At 39.6% G+C, this 21857-nt stretch overlaps 1 long non-coding RNA gene across 1 annotated transcript; it reads left to right on the top strand.

The window, feature by feature from the left end:
- Positions 1–301: 301 nt before the first annotated feature.
- Positions 302–12599, top strand: LOC111093803. The gene is made up of 2 exons (XR_005383071.1): positions 302–442; positions 12167–12599. It is a non-coding gene; the product is annotated as an uncharacterized LOC111093803 (long non-coding RNA).
- Positions 12600–21857: the final 9258 nt, after the last annotated feature.

Here is a 21857-nt window from a genome sequence, read left to right as displayed (position 1 = left end):
CGCGACCGGGAGCCTCGGAGAGGGCGCGCCCCTGGGCCGGGAGGCGAGAGGCAGGAGGAGCCGCGGCGAGGTCGGCGGTGGGCGGCGGGCGGTGGGCGGTGGGCGGGCGCGCCCCGCCTGGAAGGGAAGCTCCTCCCGAGGGCTCGCCTGCAGGAGCGCCGCGCACTCCGCGAGGGGCCGTTGCTCTACCGTCTGCCCCTTCCAGAGCAAGGACCAAAGTCGCAGGAGTTCTCTCCTGTTTCCTCAGCTGGTGTCCACCCCATCCTCCGGGTGTCACAGGTATATCTAATTCATTTATTTTTGTTTTTTAAGATTTATTCATGAGAGACATGGAGAGAGAGGGAGAGACACAGGCAGAGGGAGAAGGAGGCTCATGCAGGGAGCCCGACGTGGGACTCGATCCGGGGTCTCCAGGATCACCCCCGAGCCACCCAGCGGCCCGGTACGTCTAACTTAAATGCAAACCTGCCTTGGGGGATGCCCAGAGCTCTACTCTGCATCACCGAAATTTCTGCCCTCTCAAGGCAGCTGGCTGCGCTGATCCCCAGGCCCGCATATGCCCCTCCTTTACAAACTGCACAAGGGGCAGAGGCGCTGCCCCAGGCGAGGAATAAACATTGTCCCAAACCCCCAAATGCCTACTGAAGGGAAGCCCTTGAAAGGGCCACTGTTGCCCTTTTCCCGCCTCAAGGCAAGCTGATCTGTGACTCAGCAGCCAGGAGTATGCTGAAAAGGCCTTTGCCGAGTCCACTATAGGCTGGTACACATGAAGGACCGTGGCCAAGGTGTCTAAGGTGGTGGCAGTGCTGGGCACAGCCGCACGGATGGGAGGCACTGCCTTGTTCACTTCCCAGGAGCCCACAGCCATCCACCGTGAGCCATCTGGCGTTCTAATCCGCCGTACTAGGCTGTAGAAAGCACAAGGGACAGGGCGTAAAATGCCCACTCAGTGCAGTTCTGGGGTAATTTCTCCAATTTCCTTATGCCCCCCAAGGCAATTGATGTTTTTGATAGTTAGCATTTTGCATGGAGTCAGTCAGCTTACTGGTTCCCAGTTGTCATCTCCCCTCAGCACTGGTGTGATTACTGTGACACGAAGGTGGAATTCACCAACAAATGTTTGCAGAGTGTGGCCTTGTAGGTTATCAAGACCCAATATGCTCTCTGGTTTTCACGGGGGAGAACACCCAAGTTGCAGTGTCAGAGGGACCTTCCTGACCATAACAGTTTTCCCTCCACAACCCATTCATGGCATTCAAGGGGCCAGAAAAATTTTAAGGGTTAATTACCATTTATTAGAGTACATTGGGCTCCAGTATCCACCAGAACCGTCACCTTTTGTTTATTTCTGGGGGACCAGTGAATGGTGAAGTCAACATGAGGCCTCTGATCACCTCCAGTGGCCCTCACCTGAAGGCATTCCTGCATCCTGCATCTTGTGGGAGGAACTCATCCCAAATAGGACTGTATCCCTGAGGCCTCTGCTAGAGGAGAGGTGTCTGGGATGATAGAGAAGATGGGGCAGATCTGAGCTGTTGGGGTTTTAAGGCCTTCCACAGGCTGACAAACACAGGGGTTGCAGGTCTATCTTTTCATGTGGGGGTCAATGATGCTATGAAATCAAACCACATTTGCTTCTGAGCTAGTTTTACTGGACCCTTTGCAGATGTTTAGGATAACTAGATTTCCCAGTATCATAAATGTCTTGTCCCATGATTGGTCTCAGCATAGATGTCAGCATCTCATACCAGATACTGTGGGCAGACTGGAGTATCTTGGCTTCCGTTCCTGCAGTGAATACGGCTGGATCAGGGGCCTTAGCGACAGGAGCATAGGTGGCCTGTCTTATTCCCAACTCCCTAAAAATTTGTTATATCTTCATGTGGGATTTCCAGGGTTACACCTCCCCAGGAAGTTCCCTCTCATTGGCAATCCTCCCTGTAGGCTAGAATAATCCATTCTAGAAGGCAGTGAGTAACTTGTACACACAAATACACACCCCAGCATACATGCAGGTGCTGCTGGAAGGCAGGGTATGTGATGATGTTGCTCATTTTCTCTACCTCTGGCCTTGGCAGAGAAATTCCATCACCACCACACCCTATAGCTGCACTAACCATGTCTGGATACTTTCCTTGGCCTTTTGCTGGAACTTGGCAACTATATCAAAAAGCATAGGGGGAGTATATTCTCTCATCATGAATGTTTCCTGAGTTAGGGGCTGCACCACTGGCTGGGGTTGTTGTTGCTGTGCTTTTGCTTTTCTTTGTACTAGTCAGAGGGCACGGAGTGTTATATGCATTTTCCTGTCAATTGCCACCATATCTCACTCTTCAGTCTCCTCACTTTCCCCAGAATTTTACCTCCTAGTCTCCCAATCAGTAGCCTCATTTCCCAGAAGTTGCTTTTTTTAGTCAGATAAAGAAGCTCCAAAAAGACTTCTTTCTAAGTCTGTTGAATCTCAGATATCTTCAGCTTAAAATAATCTTCAAATCGACTCTGGAGTTCCAAGTGGGTCCCCACAACTTCTAGCAGGCTGGCTTCCTGGGCTGTATATTATAGATAAGGGGGTTGACTTCCTGGGCAGGCTGCTGCACGTTGTGAGTCAGGGTTCTGCTTGTATATATGCCATCATCCATTTTTATACTCCATGTCCCAGGGCCATATCAGATACACCATTTTGCAAAGAAGGAAGAAGATCTTTTTTCTCCTTTTCTTATAAATCCACATTATCATGAATGTAAGCATATGTGCCTGAGGTTAAAAGAAATTCAGAAGGAATATGGAATACTTCTGTCCAGCTTCTCCTTTTTGTTTCTAGCTCAGTGGTGTTGCAGTGAGACTGGGCTGAGGAAGAACTGCATCCCCTAGCAGACAGACACAAAGACAATGAAATTGAGATGGATCTATGGGAAAGAAATAAAATAAAATACTAAAATACTTTTACCAAAGGGGTAAAGGATCTATACCCTAAAAACTACAGAACACTTCTGAAAGAAATTGAGGAAGACACAAAGATAGGCTCAAGAGAAGGAATGTGTGCTTTCATTGGGAAGGATTCTTACAGTGACTAGTTGTCTGGCTTTAACTCAAGGAAAGAGACATAGAGGATGATCTGTAGGTGATGGGGAGAGACAGAGACAGAGAGAAATGGGACACATAGGAAAAGACAATGAGGCTTAATCATTCTAATTATCACTTAACTTGCCTACTACCCCGCGTGGTTAGAATGATGATCATCCACATGGGCCAGTGTGCTGCTCTGTCTTTTCCTTTACCAACTCTAAATTGGAGTTTTCCTGTAATTCTGAGACTAACTCAAGGTCTTATCTTCATGAAGAGAAAATATGGAGATCTACAGGACAAAATCAGTTGACCCAAGCAAAATAACAAGTTGCAAGGAAAATACAAGGTAAAAAGAAAATATTATTAATGATATCATCAAAAGAAGAAGGGCAGTGAAAATGTTACCCTCTTTTTGGCATATTTCATAACTGATATCTCTAGAATTTTTCAAACCTTAATTTTAAAGTTTGAAAAACTAACTGCAATTTAATATACATAATATGTACCAACTGTGCCAAGAGTGACAGACAAGTAAAAACTGACTTGTCTTGGGAAGAAAATGTTGAAATGTGCTTTAGATAGGAAGGGCTAATTGTCATTTAACTTAAAATACTCAAAAAATTAGCTCACACTGTCAAACCATTAGCTCTTATTAAGAAACACTGGAAAATAAGACATATGTGCTATGATTAAAAAGGGCAGAAGTTATGTTCCTTTTTAATGAAAAATTATGATAGGCCTATAAATTATAGACTATTCAGCTTTGCTCTGAGTCCCAAAAAGATACTGGATTTAATCTTTACACTATCAATACAAAAATATCAACAATGTCAAGTCCAGGAGAATGCTCAGCCTGACTCTATGAAGAGGGTATCTAATCAAACCCATGTATACTTCTGGGACAGCCTACCAGGCCATGCAGTTGAATACAACTAATGGAATGTTGTGGACCTATATAAGATTTTAATTCTATAATACCTGATTTTGTGTTTTTAAATTAACACAAAAGGTTTATAGTATAGAGTTTGTAAAGCTTGGGTAAAGGTTCGTATCCAAAAGGTTCAAAAGCTCAAGAACTGGGGCAGCCCCGGTGGCTTAGTGGTGTAGTGCCACCTTCAGCCCAGGGCGTGATCCTGGAGACCCGGGATCAAGTCCCACATCAGGCTCCCTACATGGAGCCTGCTTCTCCCTCTACTCTCTCTCTCTCTAATAAATAAATAAAATCTTAAAAAAAAAAAAAAAAAGCTCAAGAACTCAAAATGTCCCAGAAGCACATTTCAAGGAGTGCCCCACTTAAAGGCAGATAGTCACCACCTGTAGCCTTCTGAAGCTGCACCATGATTAGTCAGGAAAAGGCACTTTTGAGTACAGTAGATTCGCTGTATTTCAATCCCTATTGATGCTTCACCAAACATCCTTGTGTCAAACAGAACTATATAGAGGCAGGTAGCATGATTGCAGTTCCCTCCACCCTCTCTAATCCTTTTTGCTTACTTTATTTTTCTCCACAGCATATACCAGCTTGCAATATACTATAAACATTAACTGGAGGGGGGGCAAGATAGCAGAGGAGTAGGGTCCCCAAGTCACTTGTCCCCACCAACTTACCTAGATAACTTGCAAATCATCCTGAAAGCCTACAAAATTCAACCTAAGATTTAAAGAGAGAACAGCTGGAATGCTACAGAGAGAAGAGTTTGCACTTCTAACAAGTACAACTCATTTTTAGCCACTCTGCACTGAGCAAAATGACTAGAAAAAAGAACTCACCACAAAGGAAAGAATCATAAACAGTACTCTGTGCCACAGAGTTACAGAATTTGGATTATAATTCGATGTCAGAAAACCAATTCAGAAGCACTATTATAAAGCTACTGGTGGCTCTGGAAAAAAGGATAAAGGATTCAAGAGACTTCATGACTGCAGAATTTAGATCTAATCAGGCCGAAATTAAAAGTCAATTAAATGAGATGCAATCCAAACTGGAGGTCCTAACGAGGAGGGTTAATGAGGTAGAAGAAAGAGTAAGTAATGTAGAAGACAAGTTGATGGCAAGGAAGGAAACTGAGGAAAAAAGAGAAAAACAATTAAAAGACCACGAGGAAAGGTTAAGGGAAATAAATGACAGCCTCAAAAGGAAAAATCTATGTTTAATTGGGGTTCCAGAGGACACTGAAAGGGACGGAGGACCAGAATCCATATTTGAACAAATCATAGCTGAGAAATTCCCTAACTTGGGTGGGAAACAGGCATTCATATCCAGGAGATAGAGAGATCCCCCCTAAAATCAATAAAAACCAACACCTTGACATTTAATAGTGAAACTTGCAAATTCCAAAGATAAAATCTTTAAAGCAGCAAGAGACAAGAGATCCCTAACTTATATGGGGAGAAATATTAGATTAACAGCAGACCTCTCCACAGAGACCTGGCAGGCCAGAAAGGGCTAGCAGGATATATTCAGGATCCTAAATGAGAAAAACATCCCGTTAAGAATACTTTATCCAGCAAGGCTCTCATTCAGAATAGGAGAGATAAAGAGCTTCCAAAATTGGCAGAAACTGAAAGAATATGTGACCACCAAACCAGCTCTGCAAGAAATATTAAGGGGGACTCTGTAAAAGAAAGAGGAAGCCCAAAGAAGCCACAAAAACAGGGACTGAATAGGTATTATGATGACACTAAATTCATATCTTTCAATAGTAAGTCTGAAGTGAATGGGCTTAATGATCCCATCAAAAGACACAGGGTTTCAGACTGAATATAAAAGCAAGACCCATCTATTTGCTCTCTACAAGAGACTCATTTCAGACCTAAGGACACCTCCAGCCTGAAAATGAAAAGTTGGAGAACCATTTACCATTCAAATGGTCCTCAAAAGAAAGCAGGGGTAGCAATCCTTATATCAGAAAATTAAAGTTTATCCCAAAGACTGTAGTAAGAGATGAAGAGGGACTCTATATCATATTTAAAGGATCTATCCAACAAGAGGACCTAACAATCATGAATATTTATGCCCCTAATGTGGGAACTGCCAGGTATATCAATCAATTAATAACCAAAGTAAAGACCTACTTAGATAATAATACACTAATACTGGGAGACTTTAACACGGGCCTTTCTGAAAATGACAGATCTTCTAAGCACAACATCTCCAAAGAAACAAGAGTTTTAAATGATACACTGGACCAGATGGATTTCACAGATATTTACAGAACTTTACATCCAAATGCAACTGAATACACATTCTTCTCAAGTGCACATGAAACTTTCTCCAGAATAGACCACATACTGGGTAACAAATCAGGTCTCAACCAGTACCAAAAGATTGGGATTGTCCCCTGCATATTTTCAGACCATAATGCTTTGAAACCAGAACTCAATCACAAGAAGAAATTTGGAAGAAATTCAAACATGTGGAGGTTAAAGACCATCCTGCTAAAAGATGAAAGGCTCAACCAGGAAATTAGAGAAGAATTAAAAAGATTCATGGAAACTAATGAGAATGAAGATACAACTGTTCAAAATCTTTGGGATACAGCAAAAGCAGTCCTGAGAGGGAAATACATCGCAATACAAGCATCCCTCAAAAAATTGGAAAAAACTCAAATACAGAAGCTAACCTTGCACCTAAAGGAACTAGAGAAAGAACAGCAAATAAAACCTACACCAAGTAGAAGAGTTAATAAAGATTCGAGCAGAACTCAATGAAATAGAGCCAGAAGAACTGTAGAACAACAAAACCAGGAGTTAGTTCTTTGAAAGAATTAATAAGATAGATAAACCATTAGCCAGCCTTATTAAAAACAAAAAAGACTCTAATTAATAAAATGATGAATGAAAAAGGAGAGATCACCACCAATACCAAGGAAATACAAACGTTTTTAAAAACATATTATGAGCAGCTATATGCCAAAAAATTAGGCAATCTAGAAAAAATGGACGCATTTCTGGAAAACCACAAACTACCAAAACTGGAACAGGAAGAAATAGAAAGCCTGAACAGGTCAATAACCAGGGAGGAACTTGAAGCAGTCATCAAAAGCCTCCCCAAACACAAAAGTCCAGGGCCAAATGGCTTCCCTGAGGAATTCTATCAAACGTTCAAAGAAGAAACCATACCTATTCTACTAAAGCTGTTCCAAATATTGAAAGGGATGGAATACTTCCAAACTTGTTCTATGAGGCCAGTATCACCTTAATTCCAAAACCAAAGACCCCACCAAAAAGGAGAATTATAGACCAATATCCCTGATGAACATGGATGCAAAAATTCTCAACAAGATAGTAGCTAATAGGATCCAACAGTACATTAAGAAGATTATTCACCAGGACCAACTGGGATTTATCCCCAGGATGCAAGGCTGGTTCAACACTTGTAAAGCAATCAATGTGATAGATCATATCAACAAGAGAAAAAACAAGGACCATATGAGCTTCTCAATAGATGCAGAGAAAGCATTTGACAAAGTACAGCATCCATTCCTGATCAAAACTCTTCAGAGTGTAGGGATAGAGGGAACATTCCTCAGCATCTTAAAAGCCATCTACAAAAAGCCCACAGCAAATATCATTCTCAATGGGGAAACACTGGGAGCCTTTCCCCTAAAATCAGGAACAAGACAGGGATGTCCACTCTCACCACTGCTATTCAACATAGTTCTAGAAGTCCTAGCCTCAGCAATCAGACAACAAAAAGAAATAAAAGGCATTCAAATTGACAAAGAAGAAGTCAAACTCTCCCTCTGCAGATAACATGATACTCTACATAGAAAACCCAAAAGACTCTACCCCAAGATTGCTAGAACTCATACAGCAATTCGGCAGTGTGGCAGGTTACAAAATCAATGCCCAGAAGTCAGTGGCATTTCTATACACTAACAATGAGACTGAAGAAAGAGAAATTAAGGAGTCAATCCCATTTACAATTGCACCCAAAAGCATGTTACCTAGGAATAAACCTAACCAAAGGGGTAAAGGATCTATACCCTAAAAACTACAGAACACTTCTGAAAGAAATTGAGGAAGACACAAAGAGATGGAAAAATATTCCATGTTTATGGAATGGAAGAATTAATATTGTGAAAATGTCAGTGCTATCCAGGGCAATTTACACATTTAATGCAATCCCCATCAACATACCATGGACTTTCTTCAGAGAGTTGGAACAAATCATCTTAAGATTTGTGTGGAATCAGAAAAGACCCCAAATAGCCAGGGGAATATTGAAAAAGAAACCCAGAGCTGGGGGCATGAGAATGCCAGATTTCAGGTTGTACTACAAAACTGTGATCATCAAGACAGTGTGGTATTGGCACAAACACAGACACATAGATCAATGGAACAGAATAGAGAATACATAAATGGGCCCTCAACTCTATGGTCAACTAATATTCGACAAAGCAGGAAAGACTATCCACTGGAAAAAGGACAGTCTTCAATAAGTGGTGCTGGGAAAATTGGACAGCCACGTGCAGAAGAATGAAACTAGACCATTCTCTTACACCAAACACAAAGATAAACTCAAAATGGATGAAATATCTAAATGTGAGACAAGAATCCATCAAAATCCTAGAGGAGAACACAGGCAACACCCTTTTTGAACTTGGCCACAGCAATTTCTTGCAAGATACATCCATGAAGGCAAGGGAAACAAAAGCAAAAATGAATTATTGGGACTTAATCAAGACAAAAAGCTTCTGCACAGCAAAAGAAACAGTCCACAAAACTAAAAGACAACCTACAGAATGGGAGAAGATATTTGCAAATGACCTATCAGATAAAGGACTAGTATCCAAGATCCATAAAGAACTTATTAAACTCAACACCAAAGAAACAAACAATCTAATCATGAAATGGGCAAAAGACATGAACAGAAATCTCACAGAGGAAGACATAGACATGGCCAACATGCACATGAGAAAATGCTCCGCATCACTTGCCATCAAGGGAAATACAAATCAAAACCACAATGAGACCCCACCTCACACCAGTGAGAATGGGGAAAATTAACAAGGCAGGAAACCACAAATGTTGGAGAGGATGCGGAGAAAGGGGAACCCTCTTACACTGTTGGTGGGAAGGTGAACTGGTGCAGCCACTCTGGAAAACTGTGTGGAAGTTCCTCAAAGAGTTAAAAATAGATCTGCCCTACGACCCAGCAATTGCATTGTTGGGGATTTACCCCAAAAACACAGATGCAGTGAAACACCAGGGCACCTGCACCCTGATGTTTCTAGCAGCAATGTCCACAATAGCCAAACTGTGGAAGGAGCCTCGGTGTCCATAAACAGGTGAATGGATAAAGAAGCTGTGGTCTATGTATACAATGGAATATTCCTCAGCCATTAGAAATGACGAATACCCACCATTTGCTTCGACATGGATGGAACTGGAGGGTATTATGCTGAATGAAGTAAGTCAATCGGAGAAGGACAAACATTATATAGTCTCATTCATTTGGGGAATGTAAATAATAGTGAAAGGGAATAAAGGGGAAAGGAGAAAAAAATGAGTGAAAATATCAGTGAGGGTGACAAACATGAGAGACTCCTAACTCTGGGAAACGAACAAGGGGTGGTAGAAAGGGAGGTGGGTGGGGGTTGGGGTGACTGGGTGATGGGCACTGGGGGGGCACTCAAGGGGATGAGCACTGGGTGATATTCTATATGTTGGCAAATTGAACTCCAATTAAAAATATATATATATGTATATGTATATATACTAACATATTTAGCTTATTTTTGGCCTCATCACAGTAAAATATATGCTCTATGATGGCAAGGATTTTCATCTGTATTATTAATTGTCATGTCATCACTATCTAGTGTGCCTGAATAATCATGATATTGCTCAGTAAATACTTGTTGAAATAACTATAGAGAGAGTGGATCAGGTCAAATGAAATAAATGAAAGCAAATGAGATAATTTTTGAAGGCAAAAGGGAAAAGGATATCCCTGCTACCACCTGGCCTGTTGATAATGTTTTACCATGGTAGCTAAAGTCAAGAGATGGTCAATGGTCATTGTCCTTGACCTGAACACTTAGGTATAGCATTAAACATGTTCCCTTTTCCTCCTCCTTTTGGCCTTCTACTCTGCTTGAATTCACCAACACCAATCCCATTTCTAAGGCAGTGTGACAAGTACGCCCTCTGGTGATTTGCCACTAAGAAAGTCAAGCAGGATGAACTGGGGAGACTAGGCTCATCATTCCTCTGATTTAAAAGCAGCATCCTTTTTGAAGGATTTCCAGGAAATTTCCACATAGCAAAACCTACAATTAACTACCACCATTTGGGGCAATTGGGAACAGAGAGGTGAAGGTTTAATTCAAATACTAAAAAAAAGAGCCACCAGTTAATTTTCTGCCAGTCATCCTAGAAACTAATCATGCCTCTTGTAAGAAAGGTGTGCATTGTTTTCTTTAGCAAAATAAACATCCTCAACTGTTTTCAATATTAAAAATATAAAAGAATTTAAAAATTACTTTCTATGATCTTGGATTCTTACCAGCTATTCCAATCTCTTGTCTTTCTCTCATAGCCAAATTTCTGATGAAATTTGAGTCACCAGTTCCTTTTTTTGCTTCTAGACACCATACATGTCAACCCACTTCAGTTATGCTTTCACCCATACTTATTCACTCCTGGATCCCCTCTCTCTCCCAGCTTGCTCTTTCTCCATCCTTCCAACTTAATCTTTTGACTAAACTCTTAGATAATGATTGTCCCCTCTTAGCCCTCTCTTTATATACTATTCTTGGACAACAGCATTCACTCCTTAGAATCAGCCCATGACCCCAATCCAAATTTCTGAAAACTCTAGATTATTATCTCACAAGTACTTGTGTCCTTGTGGATGACCTTCAGTCACATCAAAATTAAAAGCACAAAACTGAAATCATAAACACAACTTCTCATGTTCCCTCCCCAAGCTGCTCTTCTTCTTTGGGGCCTCCTCATCTGTGGAAGGCATCATCATCCACTAAGGTCAGGGCAAACCATCTCTGAGTTGTCCTTGACTCCTTTCTCAGCCTCAGCTACCATATGGTTGAAGTTTGAGTTCTCCAGGAAGATGAGATGGAGGTTAGTGGGTAGGAAGCCTATTAAAGATGCCTTGGGACTAAGGTACATAGAAGAAAGGGCAGTCAAGCAAGATTAAGCTGCAGAAGTAAAGTCAACTTTAATGCAGCCCAACACATGCCTCAACCGACTCTAAAGTGATGCCAGCAGGCCTAGAAGAAAGGAGACTTCAGTGTTCAGTGTCTAAAACTTTTAAACTGAGGATCATGGTCTGGTGTACGTGTCCTCTCAAGCATCCAGGAACTGGTTAGAACAAAGACAAGGGCACAGGTATTATTCCTTGAACTCAGAGGCTCTTGATGTCAAGACATCTAGTGCCAGTGGTCTGGAATACACATATGATAGCTTTGCCTGGTCATTGTCACCTGGTCCTTCCTTAGATGTTATCTATCCTAAAGAAATCATTAACAACTTGCCCCTTGCAAAGATGATATATGGGCTCCTGGGTGGCTCAGTTGGTTAAGTGTCTGCTTTCAGCTCAGCTCATGATCCCAGGATCCTGGGATCCAGTCCTGCATCAGGCTCCCTGCTCACTGGGGAGTCTGCTTCTCCCTCTGCCTCTGCCCCCGCCCCCCAGCTTGTGCTCTCTTATTCTCTCTCTCAAATAAAATCTTTAAACAAAAAGAAAAAGGAGAATATTTCCTATTTGCATTCTGAGGCATGTATAAAGTGGGGGTGCAGCTCCTAGCAAAAATAGAAACAGGAAAAGGAGCAAAAAGTGCTTATGGGATCCTTCAGTGTCCCTATCTAAATAGCTCTGAAGCTAGAAATGACTTCAGAGTTACCTTGAGATGGGCTTAGGTGGCAAGGCCTTTATACTCTCACATTAATACCAGCTACATGTTTTATGAGATTCAGTGCAAAATTAAAAATGCAAGAGTTACTGTTTAAAAATTAAGATTTCCAAGAGGATGATGACAGTAGAGCATTAAACCATACACAAGGCCCCTTCTGGGCGCGGGCTGTTGGTGAATGAACGGGTCACACATACATGACACTGGCCCTATTCTTCCAGTCACTAGGTGCAAACAAGGTTTCTGCAGTTGAGACAATCTCTGAAGGGCTGGCCCCTGCCAGTGGCCCTCCCAGCAACTGGAACAAACATATATCATCCAAGAGGGATCTGCACATAGACTACAGTATCCACCGCTGTCATCGCAATGCCAAGATTTTATCACTTTGAAATTTCTTCTGTCAATTCTCTATCCTCAGGTAAGCCTGCTAGTTAACAGGATTAAGGCTCCTATAATCTGCTGCCTCAACTATTGAACCAGTCCCATATCTGTTACTTGTCTACCTCTATTCCAGCCTTCATATCCTCCTTTGCTGGGAATGAAATTGTCAGTTTTATTCTTAAAATACTGAATGGCTTCCTGTTGCCCATAAGATTAAAGTTTAAATCAACATTTACCAAACTGTGTTTCATAAAACACTAGTCTGTAGAGAAGGAAAAAAAAAAAAAAAAAAAAAAGGTGATGCTTGCAAATTTTCTTCTGAGTAATTTTTTCAATATATGTAATAAAAACACTAAACCATTTACACAGCTGTTTTTATTATTTCATTACAAATACTCTCAGAACTCCAGAAGTAGCAGGAAAAATCTAATCAAAGAATGCTTGATTCAATCTGCATACTGACATACTGACCCCCTAAACAGCACTTACTAATGCCTACATATATATTATCTCGTTGCTGATCACTAAACCTCTTTGTCTTTTATATTTATTTTTAATAATATCTATAATAATATCTATGATATTATTAAATATATCATTAATAATATCAATATATTAAGTATAAGATCTATGATATTAAATGTTTTTGATTTTATACATGAGTTTTATGAAATATTTTCTACATTGGATCTGTGGATTATAGAAAGTTAATGTATCACTACCTTTTTTTGAGATTCACTTATTTTAGAGACAGGGTGGGTGAATATGCAGAGGGTGGGGCAGAGAGAGAAGAGAGGGAATCTCAAGCAGGAGATTCTCTGCTCATGCTGAGCCAGGAGCCGGAGATTATGACCTGAGGCTAAATCAAGAGTTGGATGCCTAACCAACTAAGCCACCCAGGTACCCCCACGTGTCTCTATTTTTTAAGATACTTTTATTTATTTTTTTTACTAATAAACATTTAAATATTACTTACAGAAGGAGAACATGCAGAAAGACGCAGGCATCCTAACTATATAGCCTGATGAATTATCATAATGTGAACACAATCATGCAACAACCATCAAAATCAAGAAATAAAATAGTAGCATTTAACAGCCTCCCTGTATCTACAGTTGCTACTCCTTTCCTTCTCCCAAAGTAAACCATTAACCAACGGCTGCAAATTGATAATCTATTTGAATCCAAGTTTGATTTGCATGCACTCCTACTGACATTTCATTATTGTGCCAACTAATGGTAGAGCTGGGATTCAAATTTGATTCTGTTTATTTGTAAAGCCTGTACTTTTGGAAAGTTCTTAATGGCTGTTTCCATTCCCTATTGACAACGTAGAACGGCTAAGAAAAAGAAAACATAATTATTTCTTCAAATTACAGAGGTTCCCACACTGCACCTTGACAGGGAAAAATAGTGCCCTTCACATAGCCAAGGAAAATATCTAAATGAAGATGGACATTAAATCTAATTGTTTGTTCAATAATGAATCTACTAACTCTAACATCCTTGAATGGATATAAGAACTTTAATAGTCAAGTGTGCATATGTAGATATGTAAATGTACACATTATATGTATATATATTATGTGCGTATCTGTAATGCAATAAAATATATATTCTAAGTTTGACAGGAACTCATTTGGCAGTAACACCTGCCCTGAATCTATACTATGTAAATAAAATTTTGTATGTAACTTATATTACATAAATAGATTTTGCTGGTGAAATGTTAATGTGTTTGGATATGTTATACCATCTGAGACCTCCTGGGACTCTCGTATACTATGGCATATGTATTATATTATCTGATTTCTGGAATCAGATAATTTCTAATTTCTAAAACATTGGGCCACAAAAGTTTGGGCAAGAGAAGAGGGATCTGTACAATGAAGATATTGTATCATTGGTGTAATAAATGAGTTATTCTCAGGACACTTGGGTGCTCAGTCAGTTAAGTGTCTGCCTTCAGTTCAGGTCATAATCCCAGAGTCCTGGGATAGAGCCCGGCATCAGGCTCCCTGCTTCTCTCTCTCCCTCTGCCCCTCCCTGCAACTCATGTTCTTGCATGCTCTGCTCTATCTCTCCAAGTAAATAAATAAAAAATCTTAAAAAAAAGAAAATAAGTTCTTCTCTTCCCCTATGGTCCACTCCAACAAACAAACAAATAATTAAATGAAAGAAAATAAATTTGGTAGTGCATACATATGAATTTTTATGTTCTTAAAAAAACCTGAAGAAAATTGAGATTATTTATTTATTTATTTATTAAAGATTTTATTTGTTTACTCATGAGAGACACAGAGAGAGGGAGGCAGAGACATACAGGGAGAAGCAGGCTCCATGCAGGAAGCCCAATGTAGGACTCGATCCCGGGACTCCAGGATCACTCCCTGAGCCAAAGGCAGACGCCCAACCGCTGAGCCACCCAGGTGTCCCAGACTATATATATATTAATATACATAAACATTTGGTGTGATTTTTAGCCAGCAGAGCACTTGTGTTTACATGACACCATTTTAAGTAATTTTGCCTCTGTTAAAGCATAATGACTAAAAAATCATTTTTAGGATGCCTGGGTGGCTCAGCTGTAGGGCTCCTGCCTTCAGCTCAGGTCCTGATTCTGGGATCTGGGATGGAGTCTTGAATCAGGCTCCCTGCGAGGAGCCGCTTCTCCCTCTGCCTGTGTCTCTGCCTCTCTCTCTGTGTCTGTGTCTCTCATGAATAAATAAGTAAATCTTTTTTAAAAATCATTTTTAGTCATGTCTTTTTTTAAAAAAATATTTATTTATTCATGTGAGAGAGAGAGAAAGAGAGAGAGAGAGAGAGGGAGAGAGAGGCAGAGACACAGGCAGAGGGAGAAGCAGGCTCCCTCGGGGAGCCCGATGTGGAACTTGATCCCAGGATCCAGGATCACACTCTGGGCCAAAGGCAGACGCTCAACCACTGAGCCACCCAAGCATCCTGAAAATTGAAATCTTTTAAACTGTTATAGACGGGATCCCTGGGTGGCGCAGCGGTTTGGCGCCTGCCTTTGGCCCAGGGCGCGATCCTGGAGACCCAGGATCGAATCCCACGTCGGGCTCCCAGTGCATGGAGCCTGCTTCTCCCTCTGCCTGTGTCTCTGCCTCTCTCTCTCTCTCTCTATGTGTGACTATCATAAATAAATAAAAATTTAAAAAAAAAAACTGTTATAGACAAAAGGAAAGTAATGCAACCAATGTCCTCTTCCACTAAGAGATGACTAAAAAATTTGAATTGTGGCATTGGAAAACAGTAACCACACTAAATGGAAAATCTCTGCAATTTCATAGTATAACAAGCTGCCATCCTCCATCGTCTCTCCCTAACAAAGTAAATGTCATTTAAATATCACATATACTTGATTTTAAGACTTTCTCATTTGATCATTCTGAAATCCAAATGTACTTTTTTACCTTGTAATTTACATTTCTTTGATTATTAATGAGGATAAGCATTTTAAAAGTACATTATTGGGGCTGCCTGCATGGCTCAATCAGTGAAGCATCTGCCTTCGGCTCAGGTCATGATCCCAAGGTCCTGGGATGAAGCCCCAAGTTGGGCTTCCTACTCCGTGGGGAGCCTCTTCTCCCTATTCTTCCACCTGCTGCTCTCTCTGCTTGTTCTCTCTCGTCTCTCTGTCAGATAAATGAATAAAATCTTTTTAAAGATAATTTAAAAATAAAAAGTATATTATTTGCATCTGTATCCTTTCTCTTGGGAATTGCCTGTTGAAGTCTTTGCCCATTTTTCTGGGGAGGGGCTTCACCTTTTCCAATGGATTTGTAGAACTTTATAAAATATTTAAAGCAGTTAGTTTTTTTTAAAGTAGACTCCACACCCAATGTGGGGCTCGAACTCACAACCCTGAGATCAAGAGTCGCATGCTCTCCCAATTGAGCCAGCGAGGTGTCCCACAATTAATTATTTTCAGCATCATATTTTGCAAATATTTCCACAAATTTATCATACACACATTTATATTGTGGTAATTTTGTCTTCTTTTTCATAGAGTGGCTATTAATTTTCACATAGCCAATTCTGTTTTAGGGTTTCTGACTTTAATACCATGAAGCAAAGAACTTCTCCACTCTCAAGTTTATTAAAATAATATTTGCTTCAAGTAAAACTACCAGGTAACATAATTAACAACTACTTATAGAGAAAAATAATGTAAGGGAATACAACATAGTAAAGATGCTTATGGCACAATCTCGGAGTCATGAGCTCAAGTCCTGTGTCAGGCTAGCACTTAGCATGGAGTCTGCTTGGAGTTCCTCTCTCTCTAAAAAATAACTAAATCTTTAAAAAATAAATAAATAGAAAAAAAAGCAAAATATGACAACTAATATTAGTTTGAAATCCAAATATATCTTACAATGAATATGTACATTTAGCGTATAAGCAAAATAGCTATTAATAAATCCTAGATAAACATTACAGCACAGATATCTAAGGAAATAAAATTATACCTCATCATACTTAAAGCATGCACAAATCTCTACTAGTGGGCCATAATTAAAAAAAATTAGTGTCCCTCTTTTGTATATGTCCCACCATATACAAAAATAAACTCAAAATAGATTAAAGAGGTAAATGTAAGACCTGAAACCATAAAACTAAAAGAAAACATAGGAAGTAAACTCTCAGACATTGTCCTAGCAATATTAGTTTTGGTCTGTCTCCTCAGGCAAAGGCAAAAAAAGCCAAAATTATTGATTGGGACTGTATCAAATAAAAAGGTTTTCTTTGCACACCGAATAAAATTATCAACAAAATGAAAAAGCAAACTACTGAATGGGAGAAGATATTTGCAAATGATGGTTAATAACCAAAATATATAAAGAACTTATACAACTCAACACCCAAGAAAACCCAAATAATTCATTTTAAAAATGGGCAGAAAACATGAACAGGCATTTCTCCAAAGAAGACATACAGGGATCCCTGGGTGGCGCAGCCGTTTGGCGCCTGCCTTTGGCCCAGGGCGCGATCCTGGAGACCCGGGATCGAATCCCACGTCGGGCTCCCTGCGTGGAGCCTGCTTCTCCCTCTGCCTGTGTCTCTGCCTCTCTCTCTCTCTCTCTCTGTGTGACTATCATAAATAAATTAAAAAAAAAAAAAAGAAGACATACAGATGACCAATAAGCACAGAAAAAGATGCTCAACATCACCCATCATCACGAACATGGAAATCCAAACCACAATGAGGTATCACCTCACTCTAGTCAGATTGGCCAACATAAAAAAGACAGTAAGTAATCCATTGGCATGGATGTGGAGAAAAGAGAACACTCTGGCAATCTTGATAGGGATATAAATTGGTACAGCCACTGTGGAAAACAGTATGGAGGTTCCTCAAAAAATTAAAAGTGGAAATATCATATGATCGGGATCCCTGGGTGGCACAGCGGTTTCGCGCCTGCCTTTGGCCCAGGGCGCGATCCTGGAGACCCGGGATCGAATCCCACGTCGGGCTCCCGGTGCATGGAGCCTGCTTCTCCCTCTGCCTGTGTCTCTGCCTCTCTCTCTGTGAGTATCATAAATAAATTTAAAAAAAAAAAAAAGGAAATATCATATGATCGATCCAGTAATTCCACTTTCTTTATTCAAAGAAAACAAAAACACTAATCCAAAAAAATATATGCACTTTATGTTCGTTGCAGCATTATCTACCATAGCCAAGATATGGAAGCCACCTAAGGATCTATCAATAGATTAATGGATACAGAAGATACTCACACACAGGCATACTAATATTACTCAGTCATAAAAAAGATTGAAATCTTGCCATTAGTGATAACATGGATAGACCTAGAGATCTATCCTAAAAGAAACACTCAAACATAGAAAAACAAATGCCATATGACTTCACTTCTATGTAGAGTCTAAAATAAAAAACGAAACAAAAAGAACCAAACAAAACAGAAACAGACTCATAAATATAGAGAATAAACTAGAGGCTGCCAGGGGGAGGGGCAAAATAAGCAAGGGATTAAGAGACACAAATGACAGTTTTAAAATAAGAGAGTCATGGAGATTTAAAGTACAGCATAGGGAATACAGTTAATAATATTATAATAACTTTGTATAGTGACAAACAATAACTATACTTATCCTGGTAAGCATGTTGTAATGTATATAAATGTCAAATCACTAATGTTTTACATCTAAACCTAATATAATATTGTATGTCAACTGTACTTCAGGAAACAAAAGAAAGAAAGAAGAAAAGAAATTACAGGGTGTCCATAGGCACTCTATCAAGGTAGTCATAGACTTCCAAATGATATTAGTGTCTAAGGTTACAAGATTTGACCCGTACTGATTTATTCAGCAATCTTTTCACAATGTGTAAATTACTTTTAGGAGCAACTCCCTCAAGTTAGTAGATAAGCAAGCATGTTATATCACTGAGATATGAATATTTAAAAGGTTAAGTTAGATTTTGAAAATGCCACAATAAAGAGTACTGAATTCTTAATCATTAGGTATTGATTATAAACATGAAATGATATATATACCCACACAGATATTTATATCTCTTTATAACATTACATGTGTATTTAAAAGAAGATATTGCAATGGAATACTCCATTTTGCAACTTGCTTTTTTTTGACTACTACCCAGTATAAAAAGGGTACCTATTCCAGAGACATTTCCCATACTGATGGACATCTTGATTGCCTCTAATTTTTTTTTTGCTATTTCAAATGTGCTTTAGAATATCTCTAAAGAGCACATTAAATGTTAATGTTGCCTCTAGGAAGAACAAATCATAGAACAGACACCTGGGTTTGAGAAGGACACTTACTTTTCCCTGAATATCTTCCTCATGAAAATAATGACAGTTACAATTTTTATTTAAAAAATAAAACTTTAACTACAATATCAGTACCCCGTAGTCATTAAAACTGAAAAATGGAAGAAAAGCTGTAGTAAACTTGCCTTCCTGGGCATATTTTTTGGTTATAATTTACCAGTCACTGTATTGAGAACTGTATATATATTTCCTCATTTTGCCTCCTTAAATTTTTCTAGTCATCTTACAAGACAGGTATTAGTGCCCCCACTTAGCAGATAAGGAAATTAAGTGTGAACAAGTTAATTAATTTTTATGAGTCCCACAGGGAGAGAGAGCGACAAAACCAAGATTTAAAAGAAACCTTTCTGGCTCAAAAACCCTGGTCACAGCCAAGAAGCTATAACAACAGCTTCTTCTCAAGAGACTTTTCCTAAACCCTACTGCCTCTGGCTCTGCTCCAACTTTGGGAATTATTTATCGGATTCTAGTGAACTGGATTTTTTCACGCCTCTGGACTTTTGCACATTCTGTCTTTTCTGTTGACCTACCTTCCCCCTTGGTTAATTTCTACCTTCAGTGGTTAACTCAAAATCCAATGATTGAAGTTCCATCTCTTGCAATTTTTCTTTAAACTTCAGACTGAAATGAATGCCTTCTCTGCGTTTTGCAGCATCCTGTGCTAACATAGTGTTCAAAATGCTGTTAGATCGCTGTGTCTCTCAGCCAGGAAGTCCTTGGGAAATCTAAATATTCCTCATATTACTAATCCCGGTGTAGATATATTTAGCATATATTGGGTCCTCAATCACTACATGTTAAATTTAAGTCAAGGACTAATATATACAAAGAAGCATAGGATGTTAGAACTGATTCAGTTTCCAACTCTGGCTATATACACAGTAAGCTAAAGGAGCTTTTAGAAGAGATTTCCTAGGAGTGCCCAGGTGGCTTAGTCAGTTAAATGTCTGCCTCCAGCTCAGATCATGATCTTAGGGTCCTGGGACATAGCCCTACAGAGCTGCTGCTTCTCCCTCTGTTCCTTCCCCCACTCATGCTCTCTCGCTCTCAAGTAAATAAATCTTAAAAAAAAAAAAAAAAAAAAAAAAAAGGAATAGGTTCCCTAGATGTTCCCCAGAACTAGTAAATCAGTATCTACAAGTGGAACTCCACAATATATATTATTTAAAAGCTTTCCAGGTGATTTCAAGTTTAAGAATCTCTGTTCTATTCTACTTGCCTCATTTTATGATATACAGAGATTAAGACCTAAAGAAATGGGATCCCTGGGTGGCGCAGCAGTTTGGTGCCTGCCTTTGGCCCAGGGCGTGATCCTGGAGACCCCGGGATCGAATCCCACGTCGGGCTCCCGGTGCATGGAGCCTGCTTCTCCCTCTGCCTGTGTCTCTGCCTCTCTCTCTCTCTCTCTCTCTCTCTGTGACTATCATAAATAAATTTAAAAAAAAAAGACCTAAAGAAATTCAATAACTGGTGTTCAAGGTTACAGAGGCAGAAGTAAAGATAGGACTTGAACCCTAGTCTTTTATAATTACTTTAATTAATCACTCAAAAACTATTTGTTAAATGCCTTTTATGAGAAAAGCACTGTGCTGGGCACTATAGATACAGACATGAGACCTGCGCCTGAGCTACACTCTTATGGACAAGACAGCATTAAATACATAACTATATAAAATAAACGATATTAATTAGTTAAATAATAAACACATGACCATATACTCAATGGCTTAACTCTGACTGTATTAAAGGAGTACCTGGTGCTTTATAGACACATAACTGGGGGACCTGACTTTAGTTTTAGGGGTTGAGTGAGCTGAGTCCTGAGGAATATATATACTGAAATAATTGGGCTTGTACTTTCTAATCTAAGATATTCTTGGGTCCATAGGTCATCTATATGACTTATTTTAATTCCGTATTCTCATTTTGATGACAACCTTAAAAATGAATAGAAATATACTCTGAATCTTGCTTTATGACTGAGATCTGCCCAAAGCCTTAAAAGCCCATGTTGAACGTGTGTTTTGATTGAGTTGGCCACAAGTAGCACAAGTCTTGTCTCAGGCTGATGGGAAAAGAATAGACGGACTTAGTATGTATATGGTGCATTCCTGCCAAGTGAAGATAAAATGCCCACCCTGAACCCTGCAAAAATAAAGGTTTCATGGCAGGGGTGGGCACAGCATCTGTGTACCGGTCCTGCAGAACTCAAAAGAACCCAGGCTGTGGAGTCAGGTGCAGGGGCAGGTGCAGGTGTGGTGCAGTTGTGACTTCAACAAAACATCATCTATTCCACTAGTCAATCATCTGAACTGTTATTTGAAAAAGAATGCAACAAATCTCTGTAAAAATAAACAAAGAATAAATAATACATATGTACACACATATACATACATGTTGTATCTAGTTTCCCTTTGGGAAGGGAACTGTGAGGCTGAGACAGTAGGTGGAGGGAGAATTATTTTTCTTATATGCTTTTTGTACATGTACATCTCTAGTAACTACATAATTCCTTTTCTTTAAGTTAATGTTTTCATTTTGGATGTGATATGATATATAAACCACCAACGTAAGGAGTGACAATTTTATGTTGGCACTATTTTTTATATTGTAACAAAATCATTTAAATCAACATTTAGACACAAAAAGTTGTGTTTTTCCTCCTTAAAGAGATTCATACATTACTCAC

The sequence above is a fragment of the Canis lupus genome, chromosome 33 (assembly GCF_011100685.1).
Source record: "Canis lupus familiaris isolate Mischka breed German Shepherd chromosome 33, alternate assembly UU_Cfam_GSD_1.0, whole genome shotgun sequence".
Lineage (NCBI taxonomy): Eukaryota > Metazoa > Chordata > Mammalia > Carnivora > Canidae > Canis > Canis lupus.
The sequence above is the reverse complement of the archived record's forward strand: the minus strand, read 5'-3'. Positions and strand labels throughout refer to the sequence as shown.